The sequence below is a fragment of the Sinocyclocheilus anshuiensis genome, unplaced genomic scaffold (assembly GCF_001515605.1).
Source record: "Sinocyclocheilus anshuiensis isolate Anshui unplaced genomic scaffold, SAMN03320099.WGS_v1.1 scaffold1465, whole genome shotgun sequence".
NCBI lineage: Eukaryota > Metazoa > Chordata > Actinopteri > Cypriniformes > Cyprinidae > Sinocyclocheilus > Sinocyclocheilus anshuiensis.
The window spans coordinates 25,422-35,673 of record NW_015552630.1 but is presented as its reverse complement, the minus strand read 5'-3'; the positions used below and the strand labels follow the sequence as shown (position 1 = coordinate 35,673).

The following is a 10,252-nucleotide window of genomic DNA, read 5'->3' as shown; positions in this document are numbered from 1 at the left end:
TTATTGACCTGATCCAAAAACTGTATTTCCCTATTTACAGAAACAACATTTCTAACCATTTGTATTAAGCAGCATCACAACAAAACAACAGAGAGCGCGGTGAAACTGATCTTCTTCCTCTGAGGTTTAATGGTGTTTGGCAAACAAACGAATGTATTTTAGCGCCACCCGCTGGACTGGAGTGTGAAGCGTCGAGAGGAGGAAAATAACAAGGGGAAATTACATGCGTCTATAAGGTGCGCTGATTTGATTTCCTTTGAAAAAGCCGGATAAATAAATTATGGACTCGCATCAACACCAACAGTCTTCATAATTTAGGATTGGTATAGAAAAATGAGAGAAGTCAAATAATTCACTGAAATTCAATGCAGCATTTATTAAAATACAGAAATTAGATCAATCAAAACACTTTTTAAATAATAATATTAAGCCAGGATTAAACATAGAGGGATAACACAAATCATAACTTCGTGGGTTTGTTTCATCTTCATTTACTGCGGGCCTCTGATCAGCACGCGCTGCTCCAGGGCTGGAGCTTTATTACTGGGCGTTTTCACACCGGGATGGGTGTTTTTACCTATCCAATCTGAATAGCCCGGAAGCCCTAATGAGGCTATGCATTATTTTCCTTTTCACTTTCTCGAGTTCCAAACTGTTATTTCTAGATTACGAGAAAACAATTTATGTCGAGATTATAAAAAAAAAAAAAGTAAAAAAAAAATGCTGCATGCTTTTAGGACTTTGGTAAAACAGACCAATGTGTTTTTCCCGTGCAGGCATACACGTATGGAAACAAAGTCGCCTTGAAGTCATGCATCTTCGGAACATTAAATTTACATTAAAATTAAAATTCCTGAAAATGTTGAACTCCTGCAGATATGATGTAACACTATTTGCATAATGTTGTTTTGTGTTTGATGAGAAATAAAACCAAAAGCTGAAGATGTTTTTTTTTCTGGCGTACCATTCATTCATCAGACAGTGATTAAACTGACAGACAGTGATTAACCTCATTCTTGTGTCTCTATACATAAAGACACATTTACATAGATTCTATTCATAAAGAGACATTTACATAGATGGGCGAACATAATCACCTGATTTTGTAAATGTGGCCAATTACATTTGCATTAAGCACCCAGTTTGCAATTTAAATTAATAGCTTACATTTACAAAACGAGCCTACAATAGCAGAAATAAGCCTTTTTAATGAAAGTAATGTCCATGTTTAATTAAATTGTCAATGAAATAAAAAAAATGTTAAATGAATTAAGAGATTGTTGTTCAATTTAGATTTATACATACATTATTATATCCATATATTTTATTCAAATGTCACAATTAATATTCTCAAGGTTTACTGGGGTTTATGATTATTTTTGTTACAGATGATCTGTGATGCTGACTGCCTTATCACAAATTTAGAGGCAAAGTGGCCTGGCTCGGTCCATGACTCCAGAGTCTTTCGGGCCAGTAGAATTTACCAGAGACTCTCACTAGGTAAGCCACCCCAATTTTTTTAAGCACCTTGGACATCATGTGTGTGTCAGAAGTTTTACTCTGCTAGTTGTAAGAATTATATTTTGTATTCTGTGGGTTTAGTGAAGAGTACTAAAAACAAACATTTTTCACATGTGTCCTCCAAATTGACCCACAATTCTGAAATTCATTCATCAATTCCACGCGAGATGCAAGGTTTGGGTGCTTCTCAAATGGAAGGTTGCATCTACTGAGGCTGTGTCCTTCTTCGTTCAGTCTTCGGAGGCTTGTAGGCTCGAGTCCTCCTCAGCATTAAATGCTAGAATGAGACAATTTCAGTCCTGGAGTCGTTTGCCTCATTTCAGGTCAAATAAAGAGATACAGTTGCTCAAAAAGAATCACATGTAATAAAAACATTACAGCAAATAGATTCACTGTATGCAGCATCAAACGTTTTTGAAAAGAGGGGCGTTACCTTCACCAAGTTAAAGAGTGGAGGATTCATCTGGCCTTCATCGGCCCCCATGAGGTGACTCGATGTAGAATAAATCAGCTTGCTTTAGGCCTGAAATGACTGAAATCTTCATCTCATGTGAGTTGATATCATTTTAATCATTCTTAAAAGTATTTCTCATTTCTTGTGAATGTATTTTGTAGTATGTGTAAAACTTTTCCAATGAAAACCTTGTTTACCTTTATTGATATTGTAATCAAGGTTGTTAATGCGACCTTGATGCACCCTATGGACTGCATACATCTGCAACAACTAATCGATAATGAAAATAATCGACAACGAATTTGATTAGCGCATCAAAACAAACAGACTGCTCATAATTCTGACTAAAATACACATTTTGCTAAAATATTTTTTTGTTAGAAATTAAGTGTAGGTTTAAAACCCTACATGTAACACTAGTAATCATATTTATGAGAGCAGTAACAGTAAAGGGACTATTGTTGGAATTGTCCATTAATATAATATAATTACTCTGTTCAGACGAATGATTGTGTTTATTCCTCGTACCTCGTACAAGTTAACATTTTGTGTTTTTGTTTAAATTATTTTAAATTCTGTTTTAAAATAGCAAGCAATCTGTTGTTTTTAGGTTTAGAATGTAATGTTTGTATTAAACACTTTAATGCTTATAATGTACAGCAGAGCCTACATAGTTATATTCATTATATTTGTTTTCATAGGCAGGATGTGAAATGACATTGTTTAAAATAATGGATTCAAATTATTTTAATTAAAAAATAATGTAATTTTTTTTTTTTTTTTGTCATCCAATTAATAAAAAACAAATCTACAGATAAATTGATTATCAAAAAAATTGTTAGTTGCAGGCAGCCCTATACATAGGATATTGTAAAAGAGGTAGGCGGTATCATGCTGTGTATGTGCACTAAGTCATGTTTATTTGTACAACGTCTAATTAATTTCTATAGAGATAATGCATTATTACAGTGAAACAATTTGCTATTTTTATTTTGTAAATTAGCAGAAAACCATCTCTACCACTGCAGTGCTTTATAACAATTTTTTTATAAAGTTGTAGTTAATAGTTCTGAATCATTTTGTCATGTGAGAACAACTGCAACCGTTCATATATTCTTTCAGATGATGTAACTGCTGTAATAAAGCCTGTATCATAGAATAGTAACTTGTCATTCTGTTTTTATTTTGTAGATGTTTGTTGAATAACTAGGCTTAAGTGTAATTTGAGGTACTTTAGTAAAACCATGGTTAAACTATGGTAATACAACCATAGTTAATTTGTGGTACTTGAACCATGGTTTTTAAAACCACGGTTACTATAGTCATGGTTAACTACAGTTTTACTATAGTAAAACCATGGTTAGTTTTCGTAAGGGTAGGTTTTAAGAGAAAACTCTTAGCTCAAAACATTTACTGCCATTTAGGAGAACTCTTAGTGGTAAGATCAAATGTTTTGTGAATACGGGCCCTGGTGGAACACTACTGCCTCAGGCCCCTAGCTCTCTCGTCCACACTCAGGCTGGGTAAGTGTACTATGATTTATGTATGTGGTTGTTGTTTTTTTAAGGGAATTTCAGGTTTTATTGATCATTTTCACAGCTTTCACACGACACACTGTCAATTTAATGAGAGGTTGCTCACTGTAGGAGCCATTTTTTGGTTGTTTGTAATTTTCTTTCACACCACCAGAGGGTGAATAAAGTATTTATGCTCTCGTCAACTCAGATCTATGCGCCGAAGAAGGTCAAACAAACTTTTTGATGGACTTGAATGGGTTGTTCTTTATTTTTGTTGTTTGCTTTGTATTTTTATTAATCATGGTGGAGACTATAGGAAGTCGACTGATCAGCAGGAGGAAAAGCGCGTTATGGCTCTGGTTTAAAAGCAGCGGCTGGATTTGAAAAGTTGTTCGTGGATTATTGTGTTAATAAAATTCCTGTAAATTACCGTCGGAAGTGGCAGTCGAAGACATTTCTGTCCAATCCAAATTGTTAACATATCTGGTATTTTAATCAGGACGTATCTCTCTTAAATGTAATTTTAGTCTGTTCTTTTTTAATATTAGAGGTGAAGCCAGTCTAATCTAACACTTCAAGTGTGTGTGTGTGTGTTTGTGTGTGTTTTCCCCCAAGTTCATCGTTAACAGCCGCGGCGTGTATTGTTCATTGTGTGTGTAACGATCGTTGTCCCCAATGTGGCCTTAACACATCCGTCACAAACTTTAAATGGACGACGCACACAAGACTCTGGTTGTCTGTTCTTTCTTTTATTCCCCGCAGCAATGATAATCGTGTCTGAGGAATACATCAAAATGTATTATTACACAGGGTGAAAACACGGCAGACATAAACCACCGCAGCAGTGTCAGCCATTTTCTGCTGAACTCCATACAACTTGTAACAATTCCATGTTAACAAAATAACGAAAATAAACATGAAAATCACATACCTGAGGAATACATCAAAATGTATTATTACACAGGGTGAAAACACTGCAGACATAAACCACTGAAATAAGAAAAACATAAAATAAACAAACCCACTCTCATTAAGGGTAACTGTGTTTTCCATTTAGCCATCTGAAGCTACATCAGCAGCAACATGTTAATTTCACACGAGGCACAACGATAAGTGCTCAACAAAGTTTCCATCGGACATATAAACCCATCCAACTCACTGTACATTTGTTGATATAATCACTACAAACGTTTACATATGAAAAACTCATATTAAACACACATATCACTTTTTAAACAGGAGAGAAGAGTAACACGCTTATCCGCAGCAGTGTCAGCCATTTTCTGCTGAACTACGGTAGGCGCGCAAGTACAAAATAATGAATGTCTGCAACGCATTAACCACCAGGGGGCACCAAAACACTTTCATTTAATTTACCCTCTAATTTCATGTAATTCAACACCATGAATATCATTAGAATTAATGTTCTTTTTAACTCTGTTACATGTGTTTTATTCATGAGTGTTAGTTACATTTATTTGCACGTGTTCTAAAATGTATTTCCACATGTTATGTGTGTTAAGGCATTTCTCGTGTGTAATTGCGACGCACGTGCTCAACCCATCGTCTCCGACTATTCTCCCAAATCTAGGGATGGGCGTACCTGCCGATACTGACGCGAGTATCGAAAGTATCGATACTCAAACAAAAAATATCGATACTAAGCTGCATTTTATTTACCAGTGATTTTGTTTATTTAACAAAATTAATAATAATGCGTACAATATGCATTGCATTGGACGAATAACCTTTGTTAGCGAGTAATTGTGTAGGATATGAATGCATATTGTTGAATGATATGAATGCATATCGTTTTTTGCACATAAGTTAATACTGTACATTCGCATATTTAAATACCATATACATAGTCTATATTTCTGTTTTCACATTCTATATTTCTACTCTATACTCGCATATATAGATAGTCTATATTTCTATTTTTTTTTTCATAGTCTATATTCCTATTACTGCAGCATAGTTGTTATTATTATGTTTCTTACATTGTGTATGTGTGTGTGTATAGTTTGTGTATGTGTGTGTATAGCATTGCACTGTCTTGGCATTCATTGTGGACAGCAAAGTAAGAATTTCATTGCTCAGGGAAACTTGTTTTCCTCACTGGGCATATAAATATTTTTAGACCTGGATAAATTTGCTTTGATGTAACAACCATTACATCTGTTATGCTAAAATTTTACTTTTTAAAGTAAATGGGTGCCTTCCATTCCCCCCATGTGTTTGTCCTTATCACAGTCTGGCAGAAATTATGTTTCAATTCACTTGAATTAAGATTAGGCCTATAATAATTTAAGAATATAAGTTACCCTATTTAAAATGTAGTGTAACTATTTTAATTACTTTATTAAAGAAATGTAACCGCTTACATTTGATTACTTTTCTAAATTTCTGATGTTCTCAACTGTTAATCATTTTAAAACGTTTAAAGCAGGCAGGGTAAACCTTACAGTAGTACTCAACACTAAATACTGTCAGACATCTCCAAATCCTTCATCACTTGAATTAAGATTAATTTTAAAGCACAGCCTCCACAAAATCAGACTTTAACACCACTTTTTTTACTTTTGAGATAATTCTGAGGTTAAATACAAATTTAAAATCATAAGTTTAATAGCTATGAAACTTTTTTTGAAATCAAATCTTTGCATAGCTATGACAGGAAACACTGGCATCTAACAATGCCTTGAAAAAAAAAACAGTTAATCTTCTTCTTTTTTTTTTAAATCATATACATAAACCAAAATAGGAAATAAAACTGTTATCAAGCATGTGTCTGTGTCCTCAACTCCTGAAACATTGGTGTCTCATATTTTAAATACTGTATGTATATGTGTGAAAATATTCAGATATAACTCCCTTTGTAATCATTAGTCCGTCAGCGAACGTTACAAAGCGGACCAAAACCGGACGTCCTCGAAACATCCGCCAGCGAACGTCAAAAAGAGGACCAAATGCGCACGTAAGTGGACGTCCTCAAAACATCCACCAGCGAACTTCAAAAAGAGGACCAAAATGCGGACGTAAGTGGACGTCCTCCGAACGTCCGCCCGCGAACGTTACAAAGCGGACGTACTGCGGACCAAAACGGACGTTCGGAACGTCCGGGGGACGTCCCGTTTGCTGGGATGTTTTTGTATGTTCGTGTAAATGATTGTTTCGATGTTTGCAGTGATAATGCTGCTGTTAGTATCGTGATATATGAGGGGAATTAATGCAAACCAATTTAAAGTAGTGCTGCTGCGATTGTATTGATAATGTTATTTCTCATTTTTCTTTGGCAGATCAAATCTGTGTGCGCGATAAAGTTAGTTGTAAGTTCTATATTCCATGGATAATCGCGTTGTTTAAGGGACCGTCTGCAAATCCAGTGCAAAAACCGTAAACCATGCCCCAGCATTCTTTCAAATGAATGATTTTACAAGGTTGTAGTAAATGCAAACTGACTTACTGAATGTGAGCTGCAACAATTGGAAAGTTAGTGTACTTGTATAAAGAGGGGTAATTGAGGTATATAGTTGCGTATGGCACTTTACTGAGTTCATAATACATGTGACATTTTGCCAATACCTCTCGTCTTAAGTCAGTCGGGACACTAGCAATGTACTACAAACCTTTGAATGGAAAATTATTTTGATGAATTATAATAAATAAATAAGAAATAAACTGTCATTCTTATTACTAGGAACCTTCTACAAGTTTGTATGTTAATAGGCTACTACTTGGGCAATTTCGACATTTAAAAGCAAATTTGAACTGTGAGACGGTCCCTTAGGCATCATGTGGCGTAATAACGAGTCAAGGCATTCTCAGGTGTAAATATACAGCTATAATGCACCTTGTAGTCATGGGCTGGTATGAGATTGTGACGGTATGATAACCTTAAACAAAAATATCAGTTTCGTGGTATCACACTATTGCAGGTACAGCTCTAAAATGTGTTATTTTTAAACGTCTTGGTTAAAGGTGCAGTAGGAGATCTTGGAAAATGCTAACTTTAGCCTGATAGCACTGAAAGCGAACGTCCCACCCTCCCTGCAAATCGCCATCCAATGCAACGCCCCCCGAACGCATACAGGTGCATCTCAATAAATTAGAATGTTGTGATTTTAATAATACATCAGCCTTTAATTATCTAATTACTTAATTGCAATGAATGTAGTTATTATAAAACCAGACTATATTTAGAGTCACGTAGACATATTATGCTGTTGTAGTTATTTAGCTGTAGTAGTTGATGAAGATGAGTGTCATTAGTGTTTGTTTTTGTATTGCTGATGTTTTATCCATGCATATTGTGAGAAAATTGTTATAACAATATAACAGTATTGTCTTTCAGCAGAGCAGTTTTATAGGGTTTTTATCATATATCCTGACTCAAATAATGTGTTCTTAAAGCAAACACTCAGAATAACGTGAGATGATGTTATGTATTATTTCCCTCCTCTCGCCGCATCACACTCCAGTCCAGCGGGTGGCGCTAAAACACATAGGCTTGTTTGCCAAACACCATTAAACCTCAGAGGAAGAAGTTTAGTTTCACTCCGCTCTCTGTTGTTTTATCGTGATGCTGGCTTAATACAAACTGTTAGAAATGTTGTTTCTGTAAACAGAGAAATACAGTTTTTGAATCAGGTCAATAAATACATGTAATATTTTCATCCTCATAGTCGTGAATATCTGGAGGAGTATCATCTGAACTGAGATCTGCTGCTGTGAAGATGGTGTTTGTTAAAGAGGAGAGTGAGGAGAACACGAGTGAACCAGAAACCCGGAGAATAAAGCACGAGGAACCAGAAACCCGGAGAATAAAGCACGAGGAACCAGAAACCCGGAGAATAAAGCACGAGGAACCAGAAACCCGGAGAATAAAGCACGAGGAACCAGAAACCCGGAGAATAAAGCACGAGGAACCAGAAACCCGGAGAATAAAGCACGAGGAACCAGAAACCCGGAGAATAAAGCACGAGGAACCAGAAACCCGGAGAATAAAGCACGAGGAACCAGAAACCCGGAGAATAAAGCACGAGGAACCAGAAACCCGGAGAATAAAGCACGAGGAACCAGAAACCCGGAGAATAAAGCACGAGGAACCAGAAACCCGGAGAATAAAGCACGAGGAACCAGAAACCCGGAGAATAAAGCACGAGGAACCAGAAACCCGGAGAATAAAGCACGAGGAACCAGAAACCCGGAGAATAAAACACGAGGAACCAGAAACCTGGAGAATAAAACACGAGGAACAAGGAGGTTGATGGTTAATTTTCATTCATCTTTAATGAATTTGTGGGACATCCACAGACCCTTTATGTAAAAATAATCTTAACTGTCATTAAATTGATATATTTCAAGTTTTTAATACTCTAATCAACAATTAGACAATTATGGCATGGACAAATATGGACACATTTTTGCAAATGTATGTTTATTATTAGTGAAACCACCCTAAACATAGAGCATCAAGAACATAGACATGTTTCAAAGACGGTAGATATGTTTTTCAAAGAACTTGTTCATGACTATTAAACACTTGGAAAAAAGAACATAGAAAAATCAGGTCCCCGTTACTTCTCTTTCTTTGCACTGAACAATTTACTTACACACGCCTGTTTACATTTCCACGCGACTGGGGAGCTCACTTCTTCTGAACATGCAAAATGTACATTTATTAATATGACTGAAACCACCCTAAACATAGAGCATAAAGAACATAGACATGTTTCAAAGACAGTAGATATGTTTTTCAAAAAACGTGTTCATGTATATTAACCCCTTAACTGTCACCCCCATTTTTTAAAAAAGGCATGAAAGTGCACTATCCAAACTTAAATTGTTGTAATTTATGTGTTTATATACTCTTTTTAAAGAAGAAAATCAGCAGATTATTGCAAATGTGGAATTTATTTAAAAAAATTTAAGTATCAAAAAGTTATAGAAGTTTAAATTTACTGTAAATAAAATGCACTATATTAATTTAATTTTATATATAATACATATTTTACATAACAGGTTTTACTCTAAAATTGGTATAAAATTAAAGCCTTATGTCTAAATAAGTTATGTTCCAAATTTGAAGTTGATACGGAAACAATTGAGGTTCCTGTGAGATTTTATTTAGGGCGTTATTCCACAAACAGCCACCGGATACCATCCAAACTCCATAAAATTTTTGAATGCATTTTTCTGGCACAAATGTCAAGATTTCTCTGTCAATATTACTTCTATCTCTAAATACCACCATATATGGAATCCTGAGACTCAGACCTTTCCAATGATATGCTTTTTTGTCAAGATTATAAAAAGGTTTGATTCTAAAAGACCGTAATGCATTTTGTAATATGACACTTGACACTGCCCACTAAGGGGGAGGAGACCGGCAAAAGATTTGAAAGTACCATTTCCATTGTAACGCAAAGTCCGAATTCAAAATGGTTTTCACAGGATGAATCTTGGGCTTCTAAGCTTTCAAATGATATATAATTTTTGATGATTACTAACAGATTTTATAGAGAAAAAGGACAACAACAAAACAACGAGCGCCAAGCGTCCCACAGGTGAGACGGTGCCAGGTTTTAAGTGCTATAATCAGGTCCCCGGTGCATCTACCAACCAAGTAAAAGTGAAAAAAAAATTAACCCAGTAACTTTGTTTTGGGAAGCCTTTTTCTGCAAGCGTCTGAGAAAACGAGCACGTCTTTCAGCGCGATAAACATGATAATCAGAACCAAAACAGATGTTTTTAGCAG

General features: G+C 35.4%; 1 long non-coding RNA gene across 1 annotated transcript; it reads left to right on the top strand.

Annotated features, from left to right (window-relative positions):
* Positions 1-292: 292 nt before the first annotated feature.
* On the top strand, positions 293-8,155 carry LOC107666583 (uncharacterized). Its single transcript, XR_001631689.1, has 3 exons — positions 293-303; positions 339-342; positions 8,033-8,155. It is a non-coding gene; the product is annotated as an uncharacterized LOC107666583 (long non-coding RNA).
* The last annotated feature ends 2,097 nt before the right edge of the window (positions 8,156-10,252 follow it).